At 36.8% G+C, this 17,895-nt stretch overlaps 1 protein-coding gene across 2 annotated transcripts in view; it reads left to right on the forward strand.

Moving 5' to 3' along the window:
- Positions 1-223: 223 nt before the first annotated feature.
- Positions 224-17,895, forward strand: part of NELL2 (neural EGFL like 2) — a 460,631-nt gene continuing 442,959 nt past the window's right edge. The window contains exon 1 of one of the 2 annotated variants that reach the window (XM_081250199.1): positions 224-458. The gene's annotated coding sequence lies outside the window, so the exon portion shown is untranslated. Of the gene's footprint in view, positions 459-1,075; positions 1,156-17,895 lie in introns of those variants that run through there. The other variant, XM_081250200.1, reaches the window with a different exon arrangement.

Consider the following 17,895-nt stretch of genomic DNA (forward strand, 5'->3'; position numbering starts at 1 on the left):
GTGCCCTGTGCTGGTTGGCTGTTTCCTTCCGCGGCCCCCAGAGGGCCGCCGGCAGAAATGATCCCCCTGAGCCCTCTAGTGGTCAGTAGGAAACTCTAACCGTGCCTCGGGGATCAACGTTCCCAGGAACATTCTCAAAGCCCCGCGGATGTTGCCCAGGGAAGCAAGACTGTGTGACACCACCTAGAGTCACCCTCATAGCTTCCCTTTGGGTGCTTCTGGGCCGTGTCCACTAGCACTGCCCCAACTCAAGATGACTTCTCAAACCTGCGAAGTGTGCACTCTTGGATGCTACAGGGTAGATTCTATCACTAAATCTCAGGAACAATCAAATACAGGTATCTAGAGGATGCGGCAGCAAGTCCAAAATTTATTTTCGTGTGTCCGTCAAAATGCACAGGGTAGTTTATTCAAATTGACTCCCAGAAGCAGCTCTGGATATCTTATACTTCCCGAAGGTAAATACTTGAATAGCTCTAGTAACACTCTTAGATTACATGGGGTAGTATAATTATGATTTTCTGGGATGTTTGGGGGGTATATTTATAGGGTATATTTAAATAATATTGGCAAGCCTTACATGCTGTAATGTAGGGATATCATTTTTTCCCTTGATTTTAATATAATTATGATAACATAGTAATTTCCCTATTATTGATTTAATACAATAACTCTAGATTATTCTTATTATTTTGGAACATAAATAAATGTATTTAAATATACACATTCTTTAACATGTGTATTTTGGTTATCAAATACAGATAGCAAGTATATGTCTATTTCACTGCTTCCACTGGAGTTTATTGATATTATTTTATTCTTATATCTAAAATAGACCAATTAATAGTGTTAAGTGCTGTAGAAGATGCAATAGGAATATGCCATTATTCCTAACCTCAGAGTTTGGTTCCTCAGTTGTCTCTATTCTGGGGGCCTCTCAAGTTTGAACATGTCACTGAGCTGAGTGTGATTCTAATGTTTACAGATATGCATATATGCATTTTTCATATAAAATGGGCCCTAAAAGCAAGCCAGCTACTTCATCTGGTGCTCAACCAAAGAAACAGGAACCTGTTCTAATGCTGGAGGAAAAACTGGCCGGGCTGAACCAACTCGTGGTCTCCAGTGGAGATCCTGTCAAAGGAGTTTTCCAGGGTAATTTTGATTATTTTGGGAGATTCATGACTTTCTTATTTCTGATTTTAGAATCTTAAGAGGTGTGACTCGATTGAAAGATAAGTATCATCAGAGGAATACATACATTTTGCCACACAGTAGGAGACTCTTAAATGTTTCTGGATAAGGATGTTGTAACATTGGGTTTGGGAGATTAATTAGGCAGTAATATTCTAGATAAATTGGAAGTTGGCAATGGAGGCAGTTGAAGGCTACTATGATGGTAGAAGTGAGTGAGAAGGAATGATTGTCAGACCGATGGTGGAGGTGGAATTAGTTGACCATTTTAACTGACTTGGATGGGTTAAAAATATAGCTTTGAAGTTTTTGTGACCATAACATTGGTGGCTTCCTTAACCAGAATTAGGGAAATTAGAAGAACTGGTCATGGCTAGGAGGATGAGTGTTATTTTAGACAGAATGTGAGGTGATTATGGGACATCCAGGTGATGTTCAGCAACAGATTGGAACTCCTACAGGAGAGAATTCTAAAAATGTTTGGGTTTGGGGTACATTCTGTTTAGAAATGGCAGTTGAAATCACAAGAATAGACAACATGACTAATGAAGATCAACACTGTAGAATGAATGGAAAAGTTCAAGTATAGCTTCTTGGTAATTACCTGCCTTTGGAGACCAGAGGAAGAAGACAAGAAGCCACTAAGGGAGCCAGAGAAGGAACATTCGAAAATATATTCAGGGAAACCGAATTTTAAAAGGAGATGACATAAAGTGTTGCTAAAAGTTCAAGAATTATACAAATTCTAATGGACTAAAATTAGTCTAATGGACTAATTTTGAAGGTAGAAGGAAGAAAAGAAAATAATAAGAGAACAGATGTTTGAAAAGTAGGGCAGGGTGAGACAATTTCAGGAAGAAGAGCTAAAAAATGATTTTAAGTGTTACTGAAATTTCAAGGAGGGTTGTTACTGAATTTGGAGAGATCAAAGTTTAAACCCCAAATTAAGATATGTGGTGTTTGGCTTCCCTGGTGGCACAGTGGTTGAAAGTCTGCTTGCCGATGTAGGGGACACGGGTTCGTGCCCTGGGCCGGGAAGATCCCACATGCCGAGGAGCGGCTGGGCCTGTGAGCCATGGCCGCTGAGCCTGCGCGTCCGGAGCCTGTGCTCCGCAGCGGGAGAGGCCACAACAGTGAGAGGCCCGCGTACCGGAAAAAAAAAAAAAAGATATGTGGTGTCTATCAAAGGATTTTTTCCTGATTTATAAATTTGTGTGACTAGCGTGTGTACTACAAAAATGAGTTCATATTTAGTTACATCATTCATTCTTTATATGCTCAAAATCTTAAAAGTATAAGAAACTGGGGTTTTCTCTGAACTGACTATCAAAGTAGTAATTAGTGACCTTTTTAGAGAATGTGGGCTGATATCAGATTACAAGCCAAGGAATGAGTTGGAGTTGAAGAAATATTTTGAGAAATTTAGTGATAGGAACAAGGAGAGAGAGGAGTAAGGTTAAAAGGCAGGAAAGACCTGGAAGACAGTTCAGACAGCCTGATGGTCTCATTGCAGCTTTTGGATTATTTTTCAGTTATTCTTTCAGCCTTTCTCTATGCACGTACTATTTTGAAATCATATAATATGCCACAGATTTTGTCCATGTACTAAAACAAATTGGAAAATATCATACAGCATTTGTTGCCAGGTGAAACTACAATTAGTGCATGATTTGAGTGGAAAGGTCATGCAAGTGTTCAGTCAAAGAAGATGGTTTCCATGACTCTTTAATAACTTCTAAAGTGTCATTAGGGTTTCTCCTATCGGTGAAATACTATGATTCTCCATTCCCTAGCCCAGAAAAGAAGTCTTTGAAACAGTGGGGTGGGAGGTGCAGATGTTTCTGTGGCAGAGATATTTCTCATTTCAGACATGTGGGATTAGGGCGATATTGCAATACTGATCTTTTCCTGAGTGCTCAGCATCGTTAGTAATATGGGATATGATTTTCTCAACTCAGAAAGTATTTACCATCGGGCCCATTCAGGCACTTACAGCACTTGTTGATCAGAGAAAATTAGCTATAGCTTTTAGAGCATATTAGGTTTAATGAGATAGGAAACACGATCACTACCCTTAAGGGAACAAGTCAGACAAAATGGGAGGAAAATGTATTGGAAATGTTTGCCTCAAACAAATCAGCTAATGTGAGCAAAGCATTCTATTCTGAGATGAGGAGTTAAACAGAGTAGTAATACCTGCCACATGACAGTTTTTTTTTTAATTTAAAATTTAAAAATCCATATCACGTAGAGCCTGGGGGTGGAGCAGGTATTATATTATTTTGCACCTTTCCGAGAATAGCCCATTCTTTCTTCTCTCTCAAAATCTTTCAGTGTTAAAACTGGGAAAATTCTTTGCAAACTGGGTCAAGTTGGTAACCTCTATTTGGAGCAAGGCTACCTGACTATACACATCCTTACTTCCTGCAGTAATCTCCCAATCTCCTGGTCAATCTTCCTCATTTGGTGAAGAGTTTAAGATCGAATTTACTTACATTCTTCTTTCCATCACTGCTGCTGTTCATGTGGATAATCCATCCAATGCCTGATTTTTTTAGTTCTTTGACCTTTTCCCTTACAATCTTTTCCTCACCCTTCTCCCTGACTTTCGCTGCCAGTTCTTATGGTCACACCTCAGATTTTGTCAATTATGAATAACTAACGATACTACCCTCAAAATCTCCATTTCTAACATTCCAGTCACCAGCCACCTCTCCTCTCTTTTCAGCTCACTGCCTCTATGGTAATTCTTTGATTACACTGGGGCTTCCAATCCATGCCTTCCTTGCCTCCCTCTCTGCCTTACTCAAATGGTAGAAATCAATACTGATTAATCCCAACAATTTATAGAAAAATAGTATAATTTAGTGGCTAAAGGTGTGAGCTCCTTGAATCCTGGGTCCAATATTTATTAGCTAGGTGGCCTTGGAAAAGTTTCTGAACATCTCTGTGCCTCAATTTTCTCATGTGTGCCCAACTCATAGGGTTGTTGTGGGCTCACAGTATTAATAAAAGTAAAATGCTTAGACAGTTCTTGGCACATGATAAACATTCAATAAATGTTTCCCAAGCTTGCAGTTCATGGCTGTAGAAAGACTCCTAACTATTCTGACTGATCTCTTTTAAATTTTATGACTGTGCCTCAAGTGGGCCTTAATGCAGTCTCTGCAATTCAGTCGACCACAGTTCCCATTTCCTTATTGATTTATTTTCTCTCTCTCAGAGATTACTATCTTACGCCTTCTTGTTCTCAAATTTCCAGCCCCTCTTCCCTGCTCCTCACTGTCAGTGGATGATTTTCCTTCTAATCTCACTGAAAAAGCAGAAGCAATCAGAAGATAAAGCTATCTTTCCACCAACCAGCCTACCTCATCTATAGCCTTCTGTTACAATGAAAGTGTCTCTTTCTCTATTTTAGGAAAATCCTCTACTTGTGCACTGAATTCCATCTCTTTCCACTTTCTCAAGAACTTTACTGCTATAATGACCTCTTTTCTGTCTTGCATCATTACATGTCTTTCTTGTCTGCTATAATGTGTTCTATTATTAATTAACAATATTAAACAAAAGGAGAAAAGAAACCTCCCTTGCTTCTATGCTCTCTATGGCTATCAACTTATTTACCATCCTTTATAGCAAACCTTGATGTTTCCACAGTCTCAGCTCCCATCCTCATGACAATTCTAATCAGGCTTTCATTCCCCATTCTACCAAAACCCTCACCTTTGTGGGCCAATGGTAACTTCCATCTTGTCAAATTGGATGATCCATTCTCAGTCTTCATCTTACTCTGTTTGTCACCAGTGTTTAACACAATTGACCACATCCACTTTATTGAAACTTTTTAAAATTTTAACTTGGTTTTAGGACACCATACTATTTAGATTTATCATCTACCTTTCTTCTCAGTGTCCTTGGCTGGATTCTTCTTTGGACATTTAATTGTGTCTTAAACAACAGAATGCCCCAGAGCTCAGCCCTTGGCTCTCTTGGGCTTGCTGAAGTGATTGGAGTGACTGAAACCAGGAGAAATTAATTTCATAGGCTTCATATGAGGCAGTTAGAACTGTGCTGTGAAAAACAAAATAAGCATATTTTGTAGGAAAGAGGAAAATCATTTACTTTTTTGTTGAATTTTATTAATATCTGATTGTTTAATGGAAGCAATTTTACTGTGATAAATTCAGTTCCACAAATGTTTTCTGAGCACTGGCAGTGGAAAGGAGAGGGGAGACTCAAAGATGAAGCAGAAGAATACTTGCTAACACGGTCCTGAAAGCAGTTAGGTTATTATCCTAATTTAATTAATGGAAATGTAAGAGCTAAATCAATACTAGAACTAGAACCAGAATTCTTGGTGGTTTCAGGTCTTTGATTAGGTTGATTAATTTCAATCTGCCTCCCAGATTGAAATACAATAAAGAATAAAGTGTAGCTAAATTACAGGTTTAAAAGGTATTAAAATGGAAAATTTCTGGAAAAAGTAATAAATCCACGAAAATATAACTTTCCTTGGCATTTTCAACTTAACTACCCCAGAGCTGCTAAAACAACATATTCTTGTCTTTTTCAACAAGATCTCAAATTTTTCAACCAGCCACTACTAGGATTCTTGTATTGGTAAAATTGGATTTTCTTTTTGGAAACTGATTTTTGATGAAGAACGAACTAGAGTATAGATGGACAATTCTACTTCATTATTAAAATCCCAAAGCTGAAGCTTTGAACAAACACATATTTTAGAAATATGTAATCATAAAGTTGCCTAATCACCTTTGAGGTTTTCTGTATAGCACCTAAAAGATTTGAGCAGTTTGTCTATTTAGATTTTTTTTTTTTTTTTTTTTTTTCTGCAGTACGCAGGCTTCTCACTGCTGTGGCCTCTCCCGTTGCGGAGCACAGGCTCCGGACGCGCAGGCTCAGCGGCCGTGGCTCACGGGCCCAGCCGCTCCACGGCATGTGGGATCCTCCCAGACCGGGGCACGAACCCGTGTCCCCTGCATCAGCAGGCAGACTCTCAACCACTGCGCCACCAGGGAAGCCCTGTCTATTTAGATTTGAATTTTGGTGAATATTGTAAAGATTAGAAGTTTGAATATGCAGTTTATAACAAACCACTCTAAAAAATAATAACAGTGCTAATAGTGATAACTGCTTTCTACTGAGCAACTATTTACAATTAGCTATTTACATCTGTTACATCTTTTATCCCTTACAATGACTGGATGAGGCGGTGTTATTATCCTTCCCAAGAAGAAACAGAGACTCAGATAGGTTCGATAATTTTCCCAAGAAAATCAGAAATATGCTCTCAGTGCTCTTACTTCTAAAGGGAAAAAAGAAGGAAACAATTAAATACCAGATACCACACCTGGACCTTTTGTGTTACTCTGTCGTTTAATCAAAAGTAGTAGTTAAAAATAGATTGTAATAAGAGCACTTGTAACACTTAGCACTTTGTGTTACAATAGTACAGTTTGAATACATTTTAAATTAGAGATTTGCAGTGCATTATAATGACTGTTCCCCGTTTCAGCATTGCATTTTATATGTGGATGCTTAAATTCTTGACCCTATAGAAATCTATAAGAATTATTATTTTACATCAAGATTTTTCCTCTCATTTAATGATTGCTGAAGCATTTCCTCTTTGCAAACCAGCTTATAATACTGTTGGCCCTCACTTAAAAATAAAGTTGTTGGGAATTAGGTACTTGATCCACATACATATAGAACAATCATACTTACAGCCTTCCCTGTCTTATTTTTATTTTTTTATTTTTTATTTTATATTAGACTATAGTTTATTTACAATGTTGTGTTAGTTTCAGGTGTAAAGCAAAGTGATTCAGTTATACATATACATGTATCTATTCTTTTTCAAATTCTTTTCCCATTTAGGTTATTACAGAATACTTAGCAGAGTTCCCTGTGCTACACAGTAGGACCTTGTTGGTTATCTATTTTAAATATAGTAGTGTGTATATGTCAATCCCAAACTACCAATTTATCCCCCCCCACCTTTCCCCTTTGGTAACCATAAGTTTGTTTTCTGTCTGTGAAGTTCATTTTTATCATTTTTTAAAGATTCTGCATATAAGTGATATCATATGATATTTGTCTTTCTATGTCTGACTTACTTCACTCAGTATGATAATCTCCAGGGCCATTCATGTTGCTGCAAATGGCATTGTTTCATTCTTTTTAATGACTGAGTAATATTCCATTGTATATATGTACCACATCTTGTTTATCCATTCATCTGTTTATGGACATTTAGGTTGCTTCCATGTCTTGGCTGTTGTAAATAGTGCTGCTCTGAATATTGGGGTGCATGTATCCTTTTGAATCATGGTTTTTCTCTGGATATGTGCCTGGGATTAGGATTGCTGGATCATATGGTAGCTCTATTTTTAGTTTTTTAAGGAACCTCCATACTGTTTTTCATAGTGGTTGCACCAATTTACATTACCAGCAACATTGTAGGTGGGTTCCCTTTTCTCCACACCCTCTCCAGCATTGTTTGTAGACTTTTTGATGATGGTCATTATGACTGGTGTGAGGTGAGACCTCACTGTAGTGTTTTTTGTTTTTGCTTTTTTTTGCTACACCATGAGACATGTGAGATCTTAGTTCACTGACCAGGGATTGAACTCGTGCCCCCTGCAATGGAAGCACAGAGTCTTCTTCTTTTTTTTTTTTTTTAACAGGGTTCATACTTTATTCTACAAATTAATCCCCATTCCATACATGGAAGTGCAGAGTCTTAACTACTGGGCTGCCAGGGAGGTCCCTTCGTTGTAGTTTTGATCTGCATTTCTCTAATAATTAGTGATGTAGAGCATCTTTTCATGTGCCTCTTGGCCATCTATATGTCTTCTTTGGAGAAATGTCTATTTAGGTCTTCTGCCCATTTTTTAATTGGGTTGTTTGTTTTTTTTGATTTTTTGGGGGGAAATTAAGCCTTTGTCAGTCACATTGTTTACAAATACTTTCTCCCATTCTGTGGGTTATCTTTTCATTTTGTTTATGGTTCCCTTTGCTGTGCAGAAGCTTTTGAGTTTAATAGGTCCCATTTGTTTATTTTTGTTTTTATTTCTGTTACTCTAGGAGGCAGATTGAAAGAGATCTTGCTGTGATTTATGTCAAAGAGTGTTCTGCCTATGTTTTCCTCTAAGAGTTTTGTAGTGTCCGGTCTTACATTTAGGTCTTTAATCCATTTGGAGTTTACTTTTGTGTATGGTGTTAGAGAATGTTCTAATTTCATTCTTTTACATGTAGCTGTCCAGTTTTCCCAGCACCCCTTATTAAAGAGACTGTTTCTTCTCCATTGTATAGCCCTCCCTATTTTAGTATCCAGGCACACAGCAAGTGTAGGACACTTCTGAAACAAGCAGTTGAACTTGTTTAACAGTGGTTTCTCTAGAGATCTTTACTTCCATTTGCTGATTAAAAGTTGGTAAGTGAGTTTTGTTTCTTGTTGACATCAAGCACGCTGTGAATATCTTGAGATGAGTGCTTAAGTGTGACCAAATAAAACAGAAATAAGAGTTAGTCACATAAGATGAAAATTGGATTCCAGATTGCTCTGTTTTAATGATTTATTCAATATAACAAAATCTCTTTCTGTGGCTGCTGCTAACTCTTCTGTAATCCTGTGTTAATATTTTAGGTAAAAAATTGAGTCCAGGTGAGGGGTTGGGGCAGGGGAGTGAGAGCTAAGAGTTGGGAAAGGACAGAGGTGAGGAGGAGGGAAATGTCCACACTGAGATTTGTCATTTTCTTGGATAGTATTATTTTTTCTTGCTTTTTTTCTTTTAGTTCTCTAGCAGGTAAGTAAGCTACATTTTTTGATTTTTATTTGATTAAAGTAAGAAAATTCAGAACATTTTAGAAGAAAATCACCCTCAAGTCCCCCACCCATAAATTAAAAACATAGATAAAGACAATTTTTCTTTTATCCACTGCCCTTGTTTGTTCAGGAGATGGAGTTTTAAACATAGATTCAGGGCTGAAAACCCCAAAACAAGAGCTTGGTAAATGACAGCCTCAGAAACAAATCAGCACCACTATTGGTTAGTGCTGCTCTTAGTGCCTTAAGGAATACCTGAATCATTCTTACCTAGGAGCTTATCACTGTGGCCAGAGACAAACACTATCGTAAAATATAACTGATTCAATTCAACAAATGTGTTGAGTGCTGAATATGCACCATGGCTGGTGTCAAGCATAATAGGATGAGTAAGACAGTCTTGATTTTCAAAGAACTCACAGTCTTAAGAGAAGCAGGCAGGTAGATATTGTTCAGAGTTATTCATAAGGAGCTAAGTTCCATATTAGGTTATGAGCAAATTGTTATGGGAGCACAGAGGGAAGAGAGGTTGTTTAATTCTATAGAAGGGACATTCTGTACTCTATGCTTTTTTAGGGTTTGTATGGGATGCACAGTCGTCTGTAAAGTATTTTGAGAAGTACATTGGAGGATAGGGTTCACCCAGGGTTTTGGCATTTGGTTCTACCCACTGATTTGGGAGAATGAGTGAAAAATCTTCCCTTCTTTTTTTTTTTTTTTTTATTTTGTAGTACGCGGGCCTCTCACTGTTGTGGCCTCTCCCGTTGTGGAGCACAGGCTCCGGACACGCAGGCTCAGAGGCCATGGCTCACGGGCCCAGCCACTCCGCGGCATGTGGGATCCTCCCGGACCGGGGCACGAACCCATGTCACCTGCATCGGCACGCGGACTCTCAACCACTGCACCACCAGGGAAGCCCTCTCTTCTTTCTCTTACCCCTCAAGGTTCTGATCAATGTCCTACAGACAGCATAATTCCCAGAGTGGCCTTCCTAAGCATTCCCTCCACCTTGAAATGATCTGTGTACTTCACTAGTCCCCTAAGTGTGTTTAGGGAGGGACTGTGCATACTAGTCATCTTTCACTTCCGGTGCCTAGCAAGTGCTTGGCACACTGGAGCCTCCCAACACATTTTTGGTTAATTGAACTAAAGGAAGAAAGAAAGAGATGTGTACTTCTCTGATCTCACTCAACCAACCTTATTTTCCCTCCCACCTCTTTGACTAATTCCCTTATTTCTGATTATGGAAATTAAAGAAAATGCTCCCTTAATAATTCCTTCGGAAACTGTGCTGCAGCCATATTAAGGGTTTTCCTATTTCCTTTCAATTTGAAAAGAAGGGTGGAAAAGCCAAGAGCTGCAGCTTTATTCTTCCCCCCCGCCCTTTTCTCTTTCTCACTCTTTTCAGATTCCTTCTTTGGTTCCAGAGCAACCTCTAATAAAGATATTAACCTTGTATTTCTCTTTATCCAAAGCATGGGCATAAATCACCTGGTTTCTGCATTATATATGTTAATCCTCTAGGATAATACCATCCTTTGCTGTTTGACAGACATTCCAGATTAAAGCGTTTTAAAATAATATATCATTAAAAGAAACTACAGTTGGTGGCCAAGGAATTCAATTACATTTTTTTTTCTTAATGGAATCGAAGCATTTTACTAATTAGATATGTTTTTCCACAAGATGGCGCCGTAGCCCTTTTGATTATTTGGAGTCTATGAGCCCAGGGTTTTATTTTATTTTTTAAAGTAACTCCCCCTCCCTCTAATTCTTTATATATAAAAGTGACATATAAGAAAGAATGGAAGATTGTCACTCATAAAAGCCCAGATTTACTACCTGATTTTAAAGAGGTCCATAGGAATAACCATAGAATAGCTAATAACAGGCATTAGTACAAGATGAATAATTACTAGACCTGATTTAATAGGGTGTTTTTTTGCACTATTTTTTCTTTAAACAATTGTTTATCAAGAGAAAGGAAAATTGTTAAACATAGTGTAACTCAAATATGAATTAGGAATTTAATTTTTAAAGCATTATGGGTAAAATTTTAATGTTCTTTAGTACTACTTGTAGTTTGGGTGTTCAGAATGAGTTGTTGAATTCACTGGGCAATTTTTTTTGTTTGTCCTCATGTAGAAAAACATCTTATATAGGGGACTAATTTTTTTTTACTAAATATTTTGGTGCTAATCGCATTCTCAGGTTTGTTCTAAATATTTTTTGATTGTTTTGAAGTTAAGTCTTCCCCAAGTTTGCATACAAATTTGCAGGTGAATCCCATTTATAATAGTGATGTTGAGGCCCTTTTATGTGCAAAGCACAGTTTTAGATAGGATCTAAGCAGGAAAACAAAGCTTCACTGCTACTTTCATATAATCCATTCAATCTGAAAAGTAAAAGAAAAAAGATTACTGCTAAAAATATGTTCAGGAGGCTTAGATTTATTTTATTTTATTAAACAATTTTAACATCTTTATTAGAATGGTGTGTTAGTTTCTGCTTTATAACAAAGTGAATCAGCTATACGTATACATGTAACCCCATATCCCCTCCCTCTTGCACCTCCCTCCCACCCTCCCTATCCCACTCCTCTAGGTGGTCACAAAGCACCGAGCTGATCTCCCTGTTCTATGCGGCTGCTTCCCACTAGCTATCTATTTTACATTTGGTAGTGTATATATGTCAATGCAGAAGGCTTACATTTAAAATATTAACATTTTGGGAGTGAATTATTATTATTATTATTTTTAACATCTTTATTGGAGTATAATTGCTTTACAATAGTGTGTTAGTTTCTGCTTTATAACAAAGTGAATCAGTTATACATATACATATGTTCCCATATCTCTTCCCTCTTGCGTCTCCCTCCCTCCCACCCTCCCTATCCCACCCCTCTAAGTGGTCACAAAGCACGGAGCTGATCTCCCTGTGCTCTGCGGCTGCTTCCCACTAGCTATCTATTTTACATTTGATAGTGTATATATGTCCATGCCACTCTCTCACTTTGTCCCAGCTTACCCTTCCCCCTCCCCATATCCTCAAGTCCATTCTCTAGTAGGTCTGTGTCTTTATTCCCATCTTGCCCCTAGGTTCTTCATGACCTACCCCCCTTTTTTCCCCTTAGATTCCATATATATGTGTTAGCATACGGTATTTGTTCTTCTCTTTCTGACTTACTTCATTCTGTATGACAGTCTCTAGGTCCATCCACCTCACTACAAACAACTCAATTTCATTTCTTTTTATGGCTGAGTAATATTCCATTGTATATTTGTGCCATATCTTCTTTATCCATTCATCTGTTGATGGACATTTAGGTTGCTTCCATGTCCAGGCTATTGTAAATAGAGCTGCAATGAACATTTTGGTACATGACTCTTTTTGAATTATGGTTTTCTCAGGGTATATGCCCAGTAGTGGGATTGCTGGGTCATATGGTAGTTCTGTTTTTAGTTTTTTAAGGAACCTCCATACTGTTTGGGAGTGAATTATTTTTGAGATTTATTTTGACAATGCTGCATCCATTTACTGAAAGTTTCATATTGACCCCAAATACTAAAGATTTTAATTAATGCCTGATATAGTCTCCTGTTAGAATCATAAATTTATTAAATTTAAAAAGTCCACCATGAAGAGAAAACAAATTACTGTGTGCAGTTCTTAATTATGTCTAATTGCGAGTTTGTAATGCATTTCCATTTATAAAATCACTTAAGTTATCAATGTCTGAGACAACAGTTTGTGTTTACAAATTGCACATTTGTTAAGGAGTGAATTCGTTAATGTGCTAATTAGAAAACTCTCATAAAAGAGAATACAGGTTGTGTGGCTCACTTCTGTCCATTTACTCCCATTTGGATCTTGTAGTGGTGAGTGGGTGGAAACACTATGGTTAAGTTTAAAATCGCTGAATTCACATTAACAGATATGTTTGTGCTTTTAGTTGGTGATTGAAGTATTTAAGCCATTTATACTCTCATTATTACTATTACTAATTACTTTTCCGGGAGGTCTACTGTGTGTCAGGGACATCAAGCATTTATTTAACTCACAATAATGGTTTGGAACAGGTACCGTTATTTTGATTTCACAGATGAAGACACTGAGGCTTAGAGAAATTAGATAATGTTCCAAGGGTCAGGCAGCTGGTGAGTGGAGGCCAGGATCTGAATGCAAGTTTCTATGACTCCAGAGCCTGTTAACCATTTCAACCGCTTACTTATATTGTGTATGTAATTACCATGTTGTGTAGCTCTTGGTGAAGTCTACAAATTTAATGTGAAATACTATGTTCTTAATGTGTAAGGAATAACTTAGGCTTTCTATGCTATTTAGGGCACAATAAGGGCTTTTGCAAAGGGGATTTGTTAAGTTATTATGATAGAGGGAGCAAGCAGAGCACCTCTGGGGTGAAAAAGAAGCTCCGTTTTCCTCCTTCCTCTCGCCCCTTTACTATCCCCCTTGTCACTTTGTCAATGTACAATACAAGCTATCATGGCTCTAATGGGCAGACCTGATTGTATTAATTTAAAAATTACTTAAAACCCACCAAATTCATTACCTTCCAACAGAGTGAAAAGATGAAATGTTTCTATTTCAAAATGTTATCTTCTTAAAAGAAAATATATGAGTTTAAAAAAATACTTGGTAAACTAAAATGACAGTTGAAGGGCTTTTTGTGTTGGTTATTGGACCAGATTTTCTACATATTCTGTTGCAAAGTATGTAAAATTTATTAAAGGAAGCACAGCTGCGAATATCTCTAAAAAGTAGCTAAATGGTCATTTAGATGAGATGGATAAAGTGAAGTCTTCATAGAGAAATAAAATAAACTTTAAAAAAGCTTATTTTAACCCTAAATTAACCCCAACCCTAAGATTTCTTTACTTCCCTAAATGATGCCAGAAAGATCAACTGCTCCAAGCACAATGACAGGTATGAAGCAGATAGCACACACCTGGTGATGGAAGGTTTCAGGAATCAAATCATTCTTCCCTTCATCCATCTGTCTGGCCTCTATTTGATGGTTACTTAGTATTTGTAACATATTCAATTCTGTAGTTACTGACCCCGCTGTTACAGGCGCTGTGTGAGGTACTGCAAGCCTTAACTTACTCACAGAATTAAATCATCAGTTCAATATGTTTGCCTCAGTATGTGATTGTATCTTTTACAGGGCTGCTGATTCAACTGTTTGGGGGCTGTAGTCCTTGATTTTTATTGTCAGCTTGTTTAAGCAGGAGATAGTCTGTTCATTGATAAAGAGTTGATGGAATTTATGTATTTGGGTGACTGAATTGATCTAATTATTTGGTGTTTAAAGGATTTGGCATGTGTTATTGACATAGTCATTCACATGTTTAGGAAATAAACTCCTATGTCACGTCTACACCATAGTTTAGTAGAAGTAGTAGTAAGAATCATAGTAATAATGTTTATAATAGTAAATTTTACTTCATTGGTGGGAAGCAACTTCATATGTTTGCACTATAAATATTCTTTTGAGGATCTGACTTAGCAACTTCATTTCAAGAAACATAGAGAAAACATGTGTCTTCTTGGGCAAGACACTATTATCTCCATCCCTTAGTTCCCTCCTTTGTAGGATAAAGAAGCTGTACTAGGTGATCTCTAAGTTAAAGTTCAATACTATAGTTTTATAATTTTAGGATTTGATTTTCCTTCTTTTTTTAAAAAATTTTTATTGGAGTGCAGTTGATTTACAATGTTGTGTTAGTTTCAGGTGTATAGCAAAGTGAATCAGTTCTACATATACATATATCCAATCTTTTTTAGATTCTTTTCCCATATAGGCCATTACAGAGTATTGAGTAGAGTTTCCTGTGCTATACAGTAGGTCCTTATTAGTTATCTATTTTATATAGAGTACTGTGTATATGTCAATCCCAAACTCTCACTTTATCCCTCCCCCATCTTACCCCTGGTAATCATAAGTTTTTCTACATCTGTAACTCTGTTTCTGTTTTGTAGATAAGTTCATTTGTACCCTTTTTTTAGATTCCACATATAAGTGATATCATATGATATTTGTCTCCCTATGTCTGACTTACTTCACTCAGTATGACAGTCTCTAGATCCATCCATGTTGCTGCAAATGGCATTATTTTGTTCTTTTATATGGCTGAGTAATATTCCATTGTATATGTGTACCATGTCTTCTTTACCCATTCCTCTGTCAGTGGACATTTAGGTTGCTTCCGTGTCCTGACTATTGTAAATAGTGCTTCAATTAACATTGGGGTGCATGTATCTTCTCGAATTATTGTTTTCTCCACATATATGCCCAGGAATGGGATAGCTGGATCACATAGTAACTCTATTTTTAGTTTTTTTAAGGAACCTCCATACTGTTCTCCATAGTGGCTGTATCAATTTACTCTCCCACCAACAGCGTAGGAGCGATCCCTTTTCTCCACACCCTCTCCAGCATTTTTTCTTTGTAGATTTTTTGATGATGGCCATTCTGATAGAGGAAGTTATACCTCATTGCAGTTTTGATTTGCATTTCTATAATAATTAGTGATGATGAGCATCTTTTCATGTGCTTTTTAGCCATCTGCATGTCTTCTTTGGAGAAATGTCTATTTAGATTTTCCACCCATTTTTTGACTGGGTTGTTTGTTTTTTTGATATAGAGCTGAATGACCTGTTTGTATATTTTGGAGATTAATCCCTTGTGTGTTGTGATTTTCCTTCTGATTTGAGGAATTTTTTTCTTGGCACCTGTTTTTTTTGTTTGTTTTGTTTTTGTTTTTTGTTTGCTTTTTAAAATTGAAGTATAGTTAATTTACAATGTTGTGTTAGTTTCAGATATACAGCAAAGTGATTCGCTATACACACACATACACACACACATACACATATATATACATATGTATTCATTTTCAGATTCTTTTCCATTATACGTTATTACAAGATACTGAGTATAATTCCCTGTGCTAGACAGAAGGTCTGTACCGTTTACTTGTTTCACACATAGTAGCATGTATATGTTAATCCCAAACTCCTAATTTATCCCTCCCCCACCATCCCCTTTAGCATTGATTTTAGAAATTTGAAGAATTTTTTATTTTTATTTTACTCTTAGGTAATGCCTAGCAAGTTATCTTACACATAGTAGACAATAAATGTAGTTGAGTGAATAAAAGATAGCATTAGACCAATATCAATGTTACACTTATTTAATACCTACTAACTGAGCATCAGCTATGTGCTGATCTACATGCCTAAGAACCAAGCAGTAAATTAGGATTAAATTCCCTTTCCTCATTTAATTTACAATCTAGTGGGGAAAAATGGATAATAAACCTTAAAATAGCAATGATTTCAGATAGTAACAAATGCCCTGCAGGATAATGGGGGAAGACCTGAGGTGGGCAGGTGTGTATAGACAGCATGGTCAGGGAAGGCCATTATGCTATGTAAAGATCAAGAGTAAGAATATTCCAGGCATTGGGAAAATCTAAAGCAAGGGTCTTGAAGTCAGATGTAGGTTGTCATCTTCAAGGGACACGTGGTGGATAGGTAAAGAGTGAGGAAGTGTTCTGAGATGAGGCTGGAGTTAGGCAATATCAAGATGGTGACGTGTCTTCTAGGACTTAGTAAGGAGCTTGGATTTTATTCAGTTGCAGTGAGAACATGAGAAAGTCTTAAGTGTATACCTAATTCTCCCATTACATAAATGTATATTCTGAGATTGTGGATGTTGAGTCATACTTGGCCAAAAATTTCCTTTTCCTCCTTTGTGTCCATAGTGATACCCTCTTACTGTCTTTAGAAACTCGTTTCTAAAATTACTTCATTAAATCAGGAATGAATGTTTTTCCCTGCTCATGAATGGAAGATTGAAATGTTTCCAAAGGCCACTTTGAGAAATGAGAAGCAAATGGGGTAAACTTCAAGAGGAGATAAAAATATATTTATAATCTATTTTTTTAAGAAAATTCAGCATTTACAAACCCTTTTTATTTTGTGAGATTTCTGCAAGAGTAGGAGTCAAATTCCTATTTTTGTGATAAGGAATGAAGGTTTGTGATTTCCCCTTAAGATTCCCCTTCATATTATGAAGTAAAGTACAGTACAAATATACTCATCATGGAAATACAGACTTTACTTTATACTGGGGTAAAGGAGCATTATAAATACCTCATAATGCAATAGAGAGAAGGACAGCTTAAACTGAAGTACACTGATATTCTTTCATAAGAGTTTTATTCAATATAATATGGGATGCCAGTAACCATTAAAAGATAATTGGGAAGTTGGTTCATCTACTGTTAGAGTGAAGTTTACTTATAGTGGGGTAAAACTTGGGTATAATGATAGACAGTGTCTAGTTCAGCACAGTGTTTCCCTCCAAAATATGGAAAGGCGACTTATTACATATAAATGGTAATGTACAGGTTTGAACCAAAGAAAAGTAAAAGTAGTGTGTATTTTGGGAGAAGTTGATTAATGTCGTTGAGCTTCTGTTTCCTTACCTATGAAAATAAAATTGAACCAAATGATTTCTAAACAGGATTCTATGCAATCGACACTAATTTAATTATGTAAATAATTAAGGGGAGAAGAGGAGAGAGTGTTTATGACTTTATAATCAAGTTTTGAATCAAGGATGATGAAAAGGGACAGAATAGATAAATTTTAACATGAAAAGCTCTTCAAGGATGGGTTGGTTATAAATAAGCTTTGTTTTGTAAATAATAAGAAGGCATCTTAAAATTTGCATTTTTCCCTCTGAATTAAGTGGAAATTGAATTCTATAAACATTCTCTAATGTTGCCCATTTCAAAAGCAGTTTCTGGAAAGAAAACTCTGTA

This window comes from Mesoplodon bidens, assembly GCF_964165515.1.
Source record: "Mesoplodon bidens genome assembly, chromosome: 11".
Lineage (NCBI taxonomy): Eukaryota > Metazoa > Chordata > Mammalia > Artiodactyla > Ziphiidae > Mesoplodon > Mesoplodon bidens.